This window comes from Heliconius melpomene, chromosome 11, assembly GCF_056956725.1.
Source record: "Heliconius melpomene rosina isolate 202511_hmr_F chromosome 11, ASM5695672v1, whole genome shotgun sequence".
NCBI lineage: Eukaryota > Metazoa > Arthropoda > Insecta > Lepidoptera > Nymphalidae > Heliconius > Heliconius melpomene.
This window is the reverse complement of record NC_140399.1, coordinates 1301533-1319633: the sequence shown is the minus strand read 5'-3', so window position 1 is coordinate 1319633 and position 18101 is coordinate 1301533. Positions and strand designations below refer to the sequence as shown.

General features: G+C 33.6%; 1 protein-coding gene across 1 annotated transcript in view; it reads right to left on the bottom strand.

The window, feature by feature from the left end:
* The window catches only part of LOC146534245 (neuroligin-4, Y-linked-like), a 65281-nt gene extending 47503 nt beyond the window's left edge, over positions 1 to 17778 (bottom strand). Inside the window, exon 1 of the mRNA XM_085193735.1 lies at positions 17639 to 17778. The gene's annotated coding sequence lies outside the window, so the exon portion shown is untranslated. The remainder of the gene's footprint in view (positions 1 to 17638) is intronic.
* Positions 17779 to 18101: the final 323 nt, after the last annotated feature.

Here is an 18101-nt window from a genome sequence, read left to right as displayed (position 1 = left end):
AAATCCATCTCAATTATTTCATCGGGCGTCAGTGATTTATTACGTTTACCTTCCTATATTAGATTATACTGTCGAGATTAGCTTCCTTTAGTTAAAATTGTAAACAATAATTAGTACCATCCTATAATTATTTCTAGGGGGTTGTAAAGGCTATGTTTGTATACATACAAACAATTTCACGCTTTTAGCAGGGTAGGTAAAGTGAACCTAGTTTTCCATTTTCACTCAACACGCAATGTCTTGAGGATTCCGCGGAAAGTGGAGAATGGAAGTGGGGAACGGAGTTTTTTAACACTAGACTCCCAGGTTCCCTCTGCCTATTCTGGTATATGCGATATACAGCGCGAATACTCTTAGTTAATTATCCCGAGTGGGGATCGAACCCACAAATATCACCATAGCACAATGACCTCAACTCAACTGCCACGATCATCACAAAGATATGAAAGTAATTTACTTTCATAAACATTTAAAAGTGATATACTTTTAAAGCCTTTATTCAAATACGCTGTAATCTAACCTAATAATTTATGGTTATAATAAAAACTTTTGTCAAGTCCTTTGGTCACGCAAGATAGAAGAAAGATATTAGATATGATTCTTTCAAAGAAAAGAGTTCGCCGGCCTTATAATTTTATGTCCATTATTATAATTTGGAATATTAAAAAAGTTATTTAATTATTTAGCGTTATGTGGGTAGAAATTACGCGTAGTAACGCGACGATTGTGGGTTCTATCCCCAATCGGGGGAATGACTTATTATTTATTAATATTTTATTTTTTCTCTTTGAGTTAAGTTCCGGAACTTATCACGCAATGTCTCGAAAATTTGGCGTAAGGTGGGGATGGGGGTGTAACACTAGATTCCCTCTGCCTACCTTAGAGATACAGCGTAAAACTGAAAAATAAATAGTAAAATTTAATCGTGAAAAATTACAATATAGTCTTTCAGAGTCTTTTTATTAGTACAGACTGCGAAGCGAACGAAACGAATAACGGACGAAGCTCATATATATTATCCGTATTCCAAAAATAAAAATATAACCTGTAAGGCCGTTCAACGTCTGACTTTAAGGACGACGGTCGTCGGTTCGATTCGAAAACTAACCGTGTTTCCTTGGTATAAAAATAGTGTAATTTTAAAAAAAATATATTAAAATCTATAAAGTCACCATTCCAATTCAACAATTTCTACTATAATTAAAAACTATTTGTACTTGAAAATAACCATATTCAATTATATTTTTAATTGCATATTATTTACAATTTCACTCATCAGTGGGCGGAATACGGTAATTTTATTGAAGTGTAGAGAACAATAACGTATATTATACGCAAAGTTAAATCCATTTTATGTCTCTATAAAGTACTGTTTTATATCAACGAATGGGGGCAATCAATTGTTTTAATTAATCGTGCGTGTGAATGTTGATTTACTTTGTCGGTGGCAGTGGGTTTGATTATTTAAAGATAAAAGTTAGACAAGAATCTATAAATAAGTTATATATTTATAGGCCGTCATGGTGCAGCTTTATAACGTATTACTGGAAACGCAACGATTATGGGTTCGATTCCTATTCATTCAATCTCTTAATCTCGCCTCGCTCTGGTAACAAGACCTTAGGTTCTCTCTTCCTACTTTGCTATGGGAAAACGTGCGAAGCAGCTTATAAAAATTAATAATTTTCCATTTATCAAAGTTTATAGAACTTACGATAAAACGATGGTTGTTGATTTATAACACACTAGCGGACGCGCGCAGCTTCGCTTGCCTATTTAAAGGTGAATTCTAATAATCCATGAAACATGTGTTCAATGAAATATTTCTTAAGTCTAAATTTCAAATTTTATAAAAATCGGTGGCGATTTAAAGATTTTTCCATACAAACTTTCAATCCCTTATTTGCACCCTTAGAATTCACCCCATTCTAGAAAACCATGAAACATGTGTTTAATTATATACGTTTAAGAGTCTGAATTTCAATTTTTATGAAAAATGGTGATGATTTAAAAAAATCCTATACAAACTTTCAACCCCTTATTTGCACCCTTAGGGGGTGAATTCTAGAAAACGATGAAGCACGTGTTCAATTAAATACTTTTAAAAATCTAAATTTCAAATTTTATAAAAATCGGTGCCGATTTAATTTTTTTTCCATACAAACTTTGAGCCCCTATTTCACCCCTTTAGTGTTAAAATTTTTCAAAATCCCTTCTTAGTGGATGTCCAGATTAGTGAGATTTATCAGTGAGGACAAGTCCTTTTATATATATAGATAAACAAACAGACGGACAGACATGACTATTCTCTAAGGATATCGTTTATACCATACGACAACGGAACCCTAAAAAGCAATTACTTGTGTTCCTTCTAATACTGAGTTTGGGCGTAACGTGACGCGGCTATATCGCCTTCCACGTTATTGCTAGTTACAGTTCACGCCAAATTATGAGAAAAACAAAAACAGGCATAACGGTATAACGTATACTATGATTGGATTTCTTAGCAGTTTTGTATGTGAATATAGAGTGGTGATGTTAGGTAAAATTTCAGTGGGAGTCCAAGATTCTGTTCCTGAGTATGGTACTATGAAGCTTCTTCTGAAGCCGTCGTGGTCCTGAATTTCCACATTTTGTTTCCACTGAACAACTTGGGATTGAAGAAGACTAAGTGAATTCCGCCACTCGACATGCAATGCATCCAGAATTCGGTAGAAAATGGACAGCGGAATTATATTAGTGGATACGGAATGTCTTGACACTAGGTTCCCAAATTTTCTCTGTCTTCTCTACTTTATTAGGGCAACAGCGTGAAGTTAAAAAAGAGAAGTTGATTTTGTTACAAAAGTATCAAATAACTTTAATAATAATAATAATAATACTTTATTGCACTAAAATAAACAAAGAATCAGTAGAGTAAAAATAATTACAGAAAGACAATACAAAGTGCAATGGCGGCCTTATCACTAAAAGCGATTTCTTACAGGCAACCATTTGAAAGGACTTATTACATAAAAGACAGCGAAAAGGTGCAAAAAGTGATAATAAATATGATACTATTAAATATAAATACGTTATTTATCATATAAACATACATACACTGATAAATACACAACATACGTACATACATACATACAAACAAATATATACATACATACGTACATACATACTTAGATACACCAAATATACGTATATATACGTAACAAATAAAGATACAAATAAATAAAAGGATTAAGCAAAAATGTCAGTTCAGGTATTTACTTTGAGATAGTGCTGCTTAAGACGCCGCTTAAATATCCCAACCGATTGGGACCGTCTCACTTCCACTGGCAGCTCATTCCAAAGTTTTACTGTCATCACAGTAAAGGAATCGCCATAGCATTTCGTGCGGCACATAGGTATTTCAAGGAAGTTGTTATTACGGGAACGGAGGGGTTGGGAGTGTTGGGTGTCCGACCCTAGAAACTTGAAACGTTCCTTGAGGTACGGTGGAGTGATAGGATGGTAGAGGACGGTATAAAGGAGTGTGAGGGAATGTAAATAGCGCCTATGTTTTATTGACAACCACTTAAGTTGACTACGGTACTGTGACACATGGTCGTGTTTTCTTAATCCAAAGATAAATCTTATTATAAGGTTTTGAAGGCGCTCAAGCTTACCAAGCAGTTGCTGAGACACATCTAAATAACATGAATCGGCATAATCTAGTATAGGTAGAAGGAGAGTATGGGCTAAAGATATTTTAATTTTTAAAGGTAAGAGATTCTTCCATCTTCTCAATCTACCTATGGCACAAAAAATCTTGCGGCTGAGCTCGGAGACATGAGGCGACCAGGAAAATGTACTGTCCATCCTGATTCCCAAATTCTTAACACTCGCACTAACCTCTAAGCAAACATTGTCAAACATAATTGGAGGGAGAGGAGAAAGTGCTTTAGATAATTGCTTGGAGTTACCAAACACGCATACCTGAGACTTATTTGGATTAATTGAAAGCCCAAACGATTTACTCCAGGTGCTGATTATTTGTAAATCAGAATTAATTTTAGTTACTGCGCTAGAGAAATCATTTATGGCGGCGGTCGTGTAAATTTGTAAATCATCAGCATATAGGTGGTGAAATGACGTTATGTGTGGAGCGAGAGTGAATAATAAATATGGAAAAAAGTAAGGGGGACAGTACACTACCCTGCGGCACACCAGCGCTGATATGGCACACTGACGAAAGTTTTCCTTTAACTTTATACAACACAAACACGAATTCTTATTAAATCAAAATTAACTTTGATCCTAACTGCGTTCTAAGTTAGCGCGTGTTAAGTTAAAATCAAGTAACAAGTAAGTCAGTAACTACGCGCATAACTTAACATGTTCCGCACATTATAGTTTGAACTTAAATTCTTCTTCTTAAGTTATTTTATGCTAACATTTGACTTGAACGAGAAATATCTAAAATATGATATAATAATATTTTTTATAAGCAATTTTAAAGTATAATAAAAATCACTTCTATAACGATGACGTCATAAGAAAATATTGAGTATACTGAAAAATCGCATATTTTTATGAATTGAATTTGGATTATTATCACTGAATTGTCATTATTTTGGTATAACACAAAAAAATGACTTAATTTAAAATTTCAATTCCTTCAATAAATCAATATAATAGCACTCTTTAATTCAAATACTTTTTTAACTAAAATTATACAGATGAATTGCAAGTGAATTGACACGTTACGAACGAACGAACGCACGCCGAACGATCGAGCCTCTCTATCATTTGTTCCGCGCTCTCGCTTGCTCGCTCGGCTCAGGTGGAACGTGACAATGAGTTATGCTTTTTATGTGGGCAACCGGTATTCATCGATATATTTTGATAATTAATTATTATATGATTAACGTATATTTTATTTTTATCCTATTAGGTTGGGATAAGAATAAAATGTAGTGTCTGTACCAACTCTGCCTACTCTGGTATATCCGGGATACAAAGTGAAGCTACAAAAAGTACAAGTGAATTTAAAGATATTCAAATGCAAAGCGATTTTCATTTCAAAATTGTAAGTTAAAATATGACTTTGGTATGGACCAGGTTCCAACTGAGAAATAATCCCAAGACGATTTGCGAAGAGGCAATTTATATTTCTTGGAGATTCACTGTAAATTTGAACGTGGCCGCGATTAGATTTTGGTCCTTTTGGGCTATGTGGCCGGAATTTAAAATGTACTGCTAAAGTATTAAATAATACTTTATAATTTTTTATATTATTGATATAACAATAAAATTTGTAATATAAATAAATATAAAGGAGGTCAACGTGGCGTGGACGCGATGGTTTTGAGTTTGATTCTTATTTAGGGGTGGGTATAAGTTATTTTAATTTCCAGTATTCAACATAGAATATCTTAAATTATATTTGCGTGGGGTATTATAATGACACTGAGTTTCTCTATCCTCCAGGCGGGATAAGATATTTTTAGCTGTTTTTATTTAAACCTTAATTTGTCAACGTCTGACTGTATACATAAAAGTTTTGCCTTGCATAATTGCCTTTTTGCTAATATCTTAATTTTTGTGGAGAAAGTAGTGAACAATCTCTATATCTTTACGTAAAATGTTGCTATTAAATTCACATACCTATAGATTTTAGTAATATTTTTTCAAAAATGTAGTAAAATTTTTATGAAGGCAAAACTCAACTACGTATGTAGGTACTAGATATAACGTACCACAATCGTACGTTCCGAGAGCTATTATCGAACAGGTATTCAATAGGAAATGTATTTTTAGAAAAGCATCTAAACGGGTGAAATTTGTATGGGTTATTGTATGAAAATGTATGAATCGAATAGGTTTCTTAGTAAAATTGGGGCTGTTCGTAAATATATTTATTATACAAATATATATAAATGTTAAGTTAAATAGAATTTATAAAAATAACCTTTATTTCGTAAACAGATTCCATTCTCCAATTTCCACCGATTTTTTGAGGCATTACGTGTTGAGAAGCGGAAGTCAACTACGCGCTTGGCCTTGTTACTAGAAAAAGGAAATAAAAATATTAAATATTTCTTTCCTCTGAAAAGAGGATCAAATCCACAATCGCCGTGTTTACAGTCGCACGCTTGTGCCGCTGCGCCATTACGGCCTCTGTAATAATATATAGAGTATATGAACATACGTGCCCATTTCTATACAACTGTAATCATAATATTCTAAGCTACCCATAACAGGTTTAGAAAAAAGTAAAAGACGACACTTGGTAACATGCCAACGCTCTTATGTTTTTGTGTTGAAATAATACCGTTCGATATCGCCCGCGGTCTGAATCGAAACGGTTTCGAAAATTTCTACGTATTTGTTTTAAATGTTGTTTTGTTTTGTTTTCAAATTGTTTTCCGCTGACCTTTGAAGGGAATCCCAATATATGTATTTGTGTTTATTTTATGAGTATTTGTTTGATTTTATGTGTTTGTGACGTTGTTTGATTCTGAATATATGTGTTGAGCAGAAATGTCATCAGTTTTTATTGATCCCTCTTCAGAGTTTCAATATTATTTCTAATATATGTTTTTCTTATTCCCGCTTCGTTTCCTAAGCATCTCTTAATTTTCGAGATTTTGCATGTAACCTGGCGGAAGTCAACGCCGTGACTTGTCATGTTATCAGAACTAGTATATGATAATAATTCAACTGGATTCAATTCTTCAATTATGCGAAATAAGTGGATACTTTTTTTCAGCTTCACGTTATGTTCCCGCATTTAGCATGGTAGGCCTAGGGAACCTAGTGTCAAGAAATTCTGTTCCCACTTTCCGCCAAATATTCCAGATTACGTGTAGAGTGGCGAAAATTAAGCCGCACTTTACCTTGTTATCAGAGCGAAGAACTTAAAATATAAATGCATAACAATTAATTCCCCCGATTGAGAATCAAATGCCAGAGCGGCATCCCACACTAACTCTAGTATATAATTTACACAAGAAAAATCCCCAAAAAAATAGAATAAACATCCAACATTGATACAAAAAATGGCTGGCATTAATAAGATGGAGATCGTTAGGAATAGCTACCGTCAGCTCTGGTGATAGAATATGTGATTTTTCAAGTACACGTTCCCTCTAACAAAAACTGTAAGCGATTTATATAGAAAGGTAAGGCTATTACAGTAACATATTGCATGGACTTGAGAGTGCCGAATATATCAATTATGTATGTATTGTTAGAAACTATTGGAAATATTAAATAAAGTGGGAAAGGTAATGAATTAAAACAAGGCTTCAAATAATTATTAAACAACCAAAGGGAATTATCTAGCAGTCTAATAACAATATCTGGTTCTAAAGAATCCATCGGGCAGAGTGACGTTAGCGATCCTTTTCTTTCGGTCGCTGTTGACAGCCCATAAAAGTGCCAGCCAGCAATTAGAGCCGTTCTTATATAACCTCTATGGTCATTATTTGATTATTTCTAACAGTATATTTTTATATGGGTGTTGGGAGTTTATGAGCGATAATCAGCTTCACGTTGCATATAATAGGGTAGGCAAAGGGAACCTCGAGATAAGACTCTCCTTAAGTGAGGAACTTATAGGGGATAAAGTTATAAGGGTTTTTTTTCCTTAAAAGCTACAGAACCCTAAAAACTTAGGCATTGACTGCTAAACCTACTATTAAATTTCCCCCCCCCCCCACATCGTCCTTTCACCTCCACCTCGTCGCCGAGGCATGAAAATATGTCAAATTATACCCTCAAATAATAAAATAATAATGGCGGGACAAAAATGACCCAGCGGCAGTTCTAGGTAAATCTATTTTTTTTTTCAAAAAGTATGACTGCTATAAAATTATTTATATTTTTAATTAAATAAAGGTGTAAAATTGGTAATAGTCAAAAAGTTTCATCTACATACATTAACAAATTAAAAAGTTATATACAATCAAACTTGCGTTTAGGACAAAAATGGGACGGCGGCGCTTCTAGTGTTAAACGCCGCACTTTGCCTCATTATCCGAGCAATGAAATTAAAATATTTAATATTTATTTCCTCCGAGCGGGAAACGAACCCATCATCGTAGCGTTACATACTTCTGCTCCTGCGCTGGGACGGCATCAACACTACGTTTATAATGTGAATAAATTCGTCAAATAATAATTTAATTATTTTGTAACAATATTAATTTTGTTAAGTAAATATTAATTAAAGTGACTTAGAACGAAACGTAATTTGAAATGCCAATCAGTGCTCAATCGTGAATTCCTTTTATGTTATTTGGAATATTATAGTAGCTCGGGCTGTTTGTATCCAATTTGTTACAAAGTTAATTTTTATTGACCTAATTTTGTAACTATTTAACATAGAGGCTGTAGTGGTGCAGGGACACGGAAATTATAATTAAAATAACGTTTTTTTTTAACTTCCGCTGTATTCCTGGGAACCTATTGTAAGATACTCCGTTTCCGTTAAGATATCTTCGTTCTCCACTTTCCACTGAATTCTCAAGGCGTTGCGTATTGATTGGCACCACTCAATATCTCTCTCTCTTCTTTCCTCTGAATGGGAATCGAACTCACAACTGTCGCGTTTATAGTCGCAAGCTTATACCCCTACGCCACGACTGACCTCAAGTTTAAAGTAGCTTTACTTTAATAATTACTAAATATATAGTTTACTTTGATTAATATTTGGTTAAGAGATAAACACCAGTCAAAACCACAATACTAAATTCTATGACAGTTTGAATTGTTTCAGAGAACGTCACGTCTGCCTCACACTTTGAGTAACAATTTAACTCAAAATGAGTAAGTTAGTTGATAAGTTAGATCAATACGTTCATAATTTTTGAGGCCGTTTGTAAACGCTGCGATAGGTTGTGGGTTCGATTCCTACTCGAGGTAACTCCTACGCTCTGGTAACTAGGCATAGCGCGGCGTTGAGTACCGCCACTGAACTCATAATGCCTTCAGAATTTAGTGGGAAGTCGAGAACGGAAGTATTTCAATTGGAAACTATATATATATATATATAACCATTTCAATGTCTAAAAACTAGGATCCCGCTGCCTATCCTGTTAAGTACTCGATACAGCGAAAAGCTAGAATAATTACTCATGAATGCACATTTAAAAATGATTTATAATGGCAACGTATATACGAAGAAAATAAACAATACACTCAATAAGAGGAAAAATCCGTAAAAAATAGTAAATAGTAAAACACAAACATTACACCCTCTTAGCGTGGCCTCAGGAAATCTTATAAAGACGTGACGATAAAAAAGATTTCCTCGAAATATATAGTTACCTCGAAATATATAATAGTTACACCCGCCCTATTTACATAAAAATGTTTGTCGATCGGATTACGTTTGGTGGAGCGATGGACGAAAACATATATAGGACAGATAATGCTTAAAAGCTATATATAGCTTTTGTATAGCTTTTGTATACCAGTGGAATTTATCTTTATCTTTTGATTGTTTTTTTTATTGGGTCTCTTGCAGATACTACTGAAGTTGGCAAAGTAAATAATATAATAAGTAAGTATCTTAACTGTCGTAAAATATAACTTGCAATGAAAAAATATTGAAAGGAACCTAAAAATATTTTTTATCTAACTTGACGTAGTTGGTAGATTATTTATTAACACAAGGTTCCAAGGTTCCTTCTGCCTACCTTGCTATGTGCGGGATGTAAAAATACATTTTACCATCGTTTGCTTCACGCAGTCGGGTAAATATATTTTTTATACTTTTTTACTACAGTGAAAAAATATAAGTAGAAAAATTCTTAAAGAAAATTTTTAGGTCTACAATTAATGAATCTTCGGGCTTTGTCAGTTTCGCTGTCAGAAACGTGCTACGAATGAGCTTAGCTAGACATTACTGGCCATTTTACGTTTTTTTTAACTAGGCTTTTACTTTAATAAAAAAGTAGGTATAATCTATCTACTTTTAAAATAAATTTATTTTTCTTAAAAAAAGGAAAAAAGTTTTACGTTTTATCTCGGAACAAAGCTATGCCGATACATTTAACAGGTTGCGCAATGCTTTTAGTGTTAAAGAATTGTAACAAGATAGAGGAGACACGGGAACGTAATGTAAAGACACTCTGTTCCCATAAAGACAATTCCGGTCCCCAATTTCTGCTGAATTCTATTATTCATCGTTTTTTTATTATTTTTTAATTGAGCCTTTAGTTAGTGAAGTCGACTTCGTCTAAGCTATCGATTTTTAAATTTTCGTATTTATGTTTTCTAACAAAAAATGAATAAAATCAATATTTAAGGGGGCTTCCATACAATTTTTATAAATAAAAATATGGAACCGTTCATATCCGACTCTCACTTGGCCGGTTTTTATTTAAATAGTATTTCCAATGAAAGAATAAAGTTCTAAACGTGACTAAAGCTCTCAGACCAAGCGACGGTTATTCAATTGATTCGAATGGAAAAAGCTAAATGCAATAGTAAATCTAATAAATTACTGACTCTAAGTACTTCCTAGTATTTTGTTCAAAATTCACTTTTAACGGTGCTAATGGAATTGTTGGAACGTGATAATTGTAGGTTTGAATCATATAATGGCAAAAGTGTATTTTTTACACGTTTTCCTTTATACTAGAGTAGGCAGGGAGAATTTAATGTCGAGACACTCCGCTTTCTCGAGGCAGAACTTAACGCCGCGCTTAAGATAAATACAGTAACTTATTTAATTTCTTTGCCTGTGTTTGGTTTAAATATACAGCCAGCGTCGACAGAAAGAAGATTAGGAAGAATAGCCATAAAAATGTTATGCATTAATTATCTGGTGAAAAATTACAATGAATTAAGATAAATTATCAAGAGAAGCATGTATTTCTTCTATGTTTTCCACCACCCAAAAGAAAGAAAAGAAACAAGAATACTAATACAACTGGGAATCAAACCTACACACTCATATATCCAAAATATTTCGCATATAGGCCACAATAAAGTAAAATTCAAACGAAATTCTTTCTTCCAACATAATTCCAGAAAATAAATTCTCCATTGCTTTTTTCATTATAATTATATTAACGTCGGCCTCTCCACACTTTTCAGAGGCGATTCCTTTCAGTGGAAAATCTAAAAGATCAATTACCGGTGCGCCTCAAATTAAAAATAGCTATACTCGTAGGTAGGTAAATACTCAATCGGCCGAAATGAAATATTTCTATTCAACGGGAAAATATTTGATTTCTGAACGGAAACTACGCGATTGAATTCGTTTAAATAAAGACTCTCTCTCTCTATATTGCAAACTGAGCTGGCTTTTTTTCTTTTTATTCATTTAGCTTCATCCTTTTTCACTCTGCAGACAGAGTATCTAGTGTTCAAACACTCCTCTCAAAATTAAGATAAAGATGGAACTCAACGACGCGTTATCTTACAAAGGAAGGAAGATGAAAGTTTTTTTGTTTCACGTTGTATCCCGCAGCCTGGGAACCTGGGAACCTAGTGCTGAGACACTTAACTCTCCCACATTCCGCCGCATTTTGAAGCATTGCCAGTTGAGTGGCGGAGCTCGCGCTACGACAGCAAAATAAAATTAATAAATTCCCTAATACCCGTAGCTTTTACAGTCAAGCGCTATGCCCCAATAGTACTCGCATGGTAATTGTATGATCTAGTGTTTAATCACTCCATTCTCCCACTTTTCGCCCAATTCTCGAGACATGACATGGTGGACCTGAATTCAATGTCGCGCTTCGTCATGTTACCGAAGCGAATAAATTAAAATATTTTATTCCCCAAAATGGGAATCGTATTCGCGCCCATCGTGTTTTTGTTCAGGGGGAACCTGGGTGTTAAGATAGCCTTTTATTTTTAATACTTTTTCGAATCGAGGTAAAGTTTTTGCGGCCACGTTATTAATTTTATCGAACTAGGGCAGAGCAAATACAGCATCCCTTTAGGGGTTGATAATAAATTAATATTAGAATCTTCGGAGTTGTATTTTTAAATATGTTTTTGTTCAAGTTTCTTTAGATGTCGAGTTCTTTTGAATTTATTAGACTTTTTGGTTAGACATTGGAATAATAACAGTTTATATTAATTAGTACACGATGACCTGTTGTAATTTCATTAATATTTTCATTTTTTTTCGCTCTGGCACCCCGGCGTTGAGTTTCGCCATTCACCACGCAATGCCTCCAGAATTTCGACGGAAAATGAGGAATAGAGTGTCTTAACACTGATGGTACCCTCAGCTTTCACTACTTACAGCGGCATATAATTTGAAACAGAAAAAAAGAGACATATATATTTTGTGGGTGTATGTTTATTCGTTTGGTCTGGTTACATGTAATTTAACCATCGTACTACCGGCGTTAGATTAAGTAATTAATTTATTGTTTCTCTTTTTAAATAATAATTAATTCCCTCGAGCGGGATCGAATCCACAACTGTCGCATTACAGCCACACCCACATTAAGAGGGCCCTCATAGGTGGGATGCGGAGTAAAGCAAAAAAAAAGAGAAAAATTTCAAGTAGGTATAACAATTTTAAATAAATTAAATGAATCTGAATTCTACTATCAGGCTCTTTCCATACATTACATTATTAAATTAAGGTATCAATACTATGAATAATTAAAAGCACTTTAAATCCGAAATGTTTCGCTTCGTAAATAATTTAAAATTTCCCCATACCCGAAACTTTAAGAAGTAAAACATATATAACACGAACCTATATTTACACTGTCTTTTTTTAAACGGTTTTTAATCTCCACATTGCATTCCACAAAAGTTGGGAGATGGAACTTGGGAACCTAGTGTTAAAACACTCCGCTCCCATTAAAACACGTCTCTTTACGACTTTCCGCCGAATTCTCAGGGCACTATGTGCTGAGTTTTGAAACTTAACGCTACCCTTTGCCTCGTTACCTGACTCCGACTGACCTGACTGGAAATCGAATCTGCAACCCCCCCTGTGCCACGACGGCCCCAATCAGTCAAAATCTTTAATTAGGTCGAATAGGCCTTTGTTAACCCTTCATTCTCCGATCGTCAGAACAATTGGAGTCGCTGAAGTAATTTCGGGATCTCGATAGACTACAAATCTCGGCTGACACTTGATTCTATTAAAACTAGGGGTGATTTATTCAATTTATACGCTGTCGATACCATTCAAGTATGCGGATGATGAGTTAGCCTTCCTTTTTCAAGTGGTAGAGTTCTTAAAAGGTCGTTGAGATCTTTTGCCTGAGGAATTTCTATTTTTAGTCCAATTTTCCATTAATTTTATGGCCTGTAAACGTGACAGATGTGGGTTTGATTCCTACTCGGAGCAATCAGTAATATTCACTTATATATTGGAATAATAAACTCTACTATTGGATGTTTTTTTATTGGAATATATTTATTATTGAAGCTGTTTTTAAATATTAAGTTTAAAATATATCAGCAACACCTTAACTTACAAGCCACGACTGACTAAGACCACAAAAAAATCCCCCCTCTAATGATAGCGGTGAAGAAATGATACTAATGACAAATGTATGGCCAATCCATATATCATGAGTTATGAAACGTTCATTTGAATGAGTTGATGGATGGAGAGATGATGCCCTTACTTAAGGGTTATTAAAGTTGTTGGTACCGGGTTAGGGCAGTCTATATATTTGTGATATGCCTTTTAAAAATAATATGAGTTAGTAAAAACACAAAAAAAATAAAGGTACTATTTTTATGTATCTATATTATATAGGTGAATTTAGTGTTAAAACCTTATGTTCGTCATTTTGTTCGGAATGAGAGACTGGATGCATTACGTGTTGAGTGGCGTAACTCAACGCCGCGCTTAATAAAAAATTATGTCCTCCAGTTCCGAGAGGGGATCGAACCATGCGCTACTATTAGCCTTTATTTAAAAAAAATATATTTTTATTATTTAGTACAAATATTTCCTCAGGTAAGAATCGAATCCACAACCACCCCAATTAGACTCACTTCCACTACATCCTGTCATACCCAGTCTGTATATTCGCGTTAAGTCTCCATGCTTTGTACTATAATCTGCTTCCATGCTGGAGTATTACGGATTAAACTTTGAAAGCATTTCATTATTAGGAGATTACGGCATTGTTATCAATACAGCTTGTGATAATGTAAAATTTGTTGCGCAATATTGTCCTTTTAGTTCAGTTGTTAGTGGCACGAAAGGTATGGGTTCGATTTTGCTTTAAAATTAAATAAATATTTCCCTATAAAAGTTTTCGTTCAAGTTTTAAGCTATTGCGTGCTGGGTGGAAAAAGCTTTGGTTAGTAACAAGATTCACTTAACACTAGGTTCCCTCTGCCTACCCTGCTGCGTAAAGCTGAAGAAGAAATAAGAACTCACGTCATAAACTTTTCACTGTACCATGGTCTTTAATAATTTAATACAGAATATTTATATTTTCACTGAATGCAAAATGTTTGCGTTTAACCAAGCATTGATATGAATCATCATACATATTACATACTAGCGGACGTGCGCAGCTTCGCTTGCGTAATTAGGGGTGAATTCTAATAAACCACGAAACATGTGTTCAATGAAATATTCTTAAGAGTCAAAATTTCAAATTTTATAAAAATCGGTGGCGATTTAAAGAATTTTCCATACAAACTTTCAACCCTTTATTTGCACCCTTAGAGGGTGAATTCTAGAAAATCATGAAACACATGTTCAATTAAATATTTTTAGGAGTCTAAATTTAAAATTTTATAATAATCGGTTTCGTTTTAAAGATTTTTTCATACAAACTTTCAACCCCTTATTTGCACCCTTAGAGGAAGAATTCTAGAAAACCATGAAACATGTGTTCAATTAAATACCTTTAAGAATCTGAATTTCAAATTTTATAAAAATTGGTGTCGATTTAAAAAAAATCTATACAAACTTTCAACCCCTTATTTGCACCCTTAGGGGGGGAAATCTAGAAAACGACGAAACACGTGTTCAATTAAATACTTTTAAAAATCTAAATTTAAAATTTTATAAAAATCGGTGCCGATTTAATTTTTTTTCCATACAAACTTTCAACCCCTATTTCACCCCTTTAGGGTAAAAATTTTTCAAAATCCCTTCTTAGTGGATGTCCAGATTACGAAAGTAAACATCTCTCCATATTTCACATTTCTACGCACAGCGGTTACGGCTGTGCGTGCGTCTTACCTCAGTCAGTGAGGACAAGTCCTTTTATATATATAGATAACATAGGCAACGAGGAAAAGCAGCATAATAATAATATCAAAATAATTATTTATTTTTAAACAAAAATGTTATCTTTATTTTTATTTTAGGCTAGATGTACTAAGAATGAATAAGAATATTTACAATAAAAAAAACACGTTCCAAATTCTAAATATATTGTATTTTTTTTTTGCGGTTAACTGGTTTAACAGTAAGAACGGAACAAAGAAACGGACATACATACATACACGCTAAAAACGTAACCCTCTTTTTAGGCTTCATCACAGTCGGATAAAAAATCTTCTAATTGAAGCATACAATATCAAAAGCCGAGATGTAACACTTTCGTAAGTCTTTCGACTCCACTTTTTCTACGGTCATTAAAACAAAGGGAAGCGCCTTGAATACTCTTTACTCGACTTAATGCAAAAAACACATTTAAATATAAAGGATTTTTCTGTATGAGATTTAAAAAAATAATAAATACCGTTGTAGTGTAGGTGTTTAATTATACGCACGATAGTTGTGGATTCGAATGGTATTTGTCTATCCTAAGATTATAAGAGTTTTATTTGTTTAATTGAATTCTCTAGCTCAGGAACAAGTGTTTTATTTTTGTTTGACACTGTCTCTCACACATAGTAAGCCAGAAAGAAGGATCCTGGATACCTGGTGTCAAGATACTCTTCTAAGTTAATTTCGTTCTGCACTTTCGCCGAACTCTTGAGGCATTGCAAAGAAATGAAAATAATTAAACACCCCGAATGGGAATCGAATCCACTACCTGTCACGTTTACAACTTGTGCTCCTGGGCCAGGGCTGGAATCTAATTTAATGCTACTGCTTAATATTTTGTTTTCTAAAACGTGACAACTAAAGGCAGACTACATCGTAATTATTATTAGGTTCTTTTTTCATCTATCTCGTCCCGAAAATGTGAGATATTTTAATAAATAGCAGCTAGGTACTAAATTAATTTTTTTATTAAAGTTTGTAGTAATAAAAAGACTATTATTACTTTATATACAATTTGATTAATTTTCTTTTATTGAAATTCGACTTATTATATTTACACTAAATAAAAAAATATAATGAGACCGTCGTGATCCGTTGGCACAAAATTGTTAACGAAACGGAATGTCTCAACACTAGGTGATACCCACTGAACCCCTTACTGATCTGAACCCTTATATTAAGTATGCACCTCATTTTATCATAAAAGTAGTAATATAACTATTTTATTTCACTACATTTTTTTTAATAACGCTGTATCCCGCAGTTAGATCTAGACCGGGAGGCATTGTGTGTTGACTGGCGGAACTCAACGCCGCGTTTTACCTAGCTACATGAATGAAGAAATAAACATATTAAATATTTCATTACCCCAAGTGGGAATTGAACCCGTAACCGTCGCTAGCTTATGACCCTGCACGCTGCACAATAATAAGTGAACACTTAAACTGAATCAATCGTAATATATTCATTTATAAATGTAGCTTTATATTATTTAATTTTTATTTAAATAACAAACTATTAAAGATCTTTATTTGATTTTACGTTTTTTGTAAATATACGAAGGTTATTTAAAAAACAAAAACAACATTGCTAAGCCTTATTCCATATAAGGATAAGGACCTCTTGAAAAGTACCCAAGAGGCGTGGGTTCAGGTCCCGATACGTAAAATTTATATACGTATTTTAAAAATTATTTTTCATAAAAATATTGTATAAACCTACATTATAGTATAGGCTATAAATATAAAATAATACATCGATGACAACCTTAATTTATGAAATAGTGGTATTTTCAGAATTGACGGGCACATATCGCGATCGCTGCGGTTACAGTGATTTAAACTGGATTTTACAGTTATAAATAAGTATTCATACATTTAGGAACAAAACTACTATAGAAGTACTATATAAACACTATATAAAAACTTATAAAAACGTATAAATAAATTACGTAGCGGGATTTTAACCAGCATATCTTAAAAACCGTCCAAACGCTCTGACCACTAAGCCAAACGTAAGCTATAGTATGAAATATTTTTTATATTTTTTTATTATAATAAATATAAATATTTCTATCTTTATATATAGATAAAATCTAAATATATATATTTGATTATTACGATTTAAAAACACGAACAATTTCTAATCTACTAATTAATATAAAACTTTGATACTCTGTCCAAAGTTAAATGACACTTGACATTACCATAAACCTATATTTGTCCATACATAGCATCTCTAATAACCTCTTCAATTTCGCATACAAATGTATATTACAAGAAATTATGGTAAAAAATTGATAATAATAGTTAAAAACGACGAAATATTTGAATTTTTTTGTAAATATATCAATTTTCAAAAACACATTCGAGCTATCTTGGCCCAAAATTTGGTAGAAAACACTAAAAAAAGCACAATTTTACTTACATGCTTCACACAGTCCCTGTAACTTCGAGCACAGCACAGATCACTGCACAGAGACACTTGTGTAATTAAAAAAAATCACTTCTACAAACACTTGCTGACCTTATTTTGGTTATGAACGTTTACACGCGGATTTCGATATACAATTACTAGGGAACCTCACAAAGCAGCACTTTCAGCCGGCGTTCCGAACATACTGAACAGTGTGGACCCGGCCGTGTGTCTTAGTATATCTGTCCCTTTCCCACTTGAGAGGATTTCAGCTTGTAATGTACTCGGTCTCGCTCTGACTGCCTGAAAACGTGGAGTTAGTAGTAGGTATAGGTCAATATAAAACCTTCTCGGATACTGAGGCTGCAGTTAGGGTGTCTATGGTTTATTACTCAAATGTGGGACGATACGTCATTGATGAAATGTTTTTTTTATTACAGAAAACATTGCAGCTTCACGCTAGTATAGTAGGATA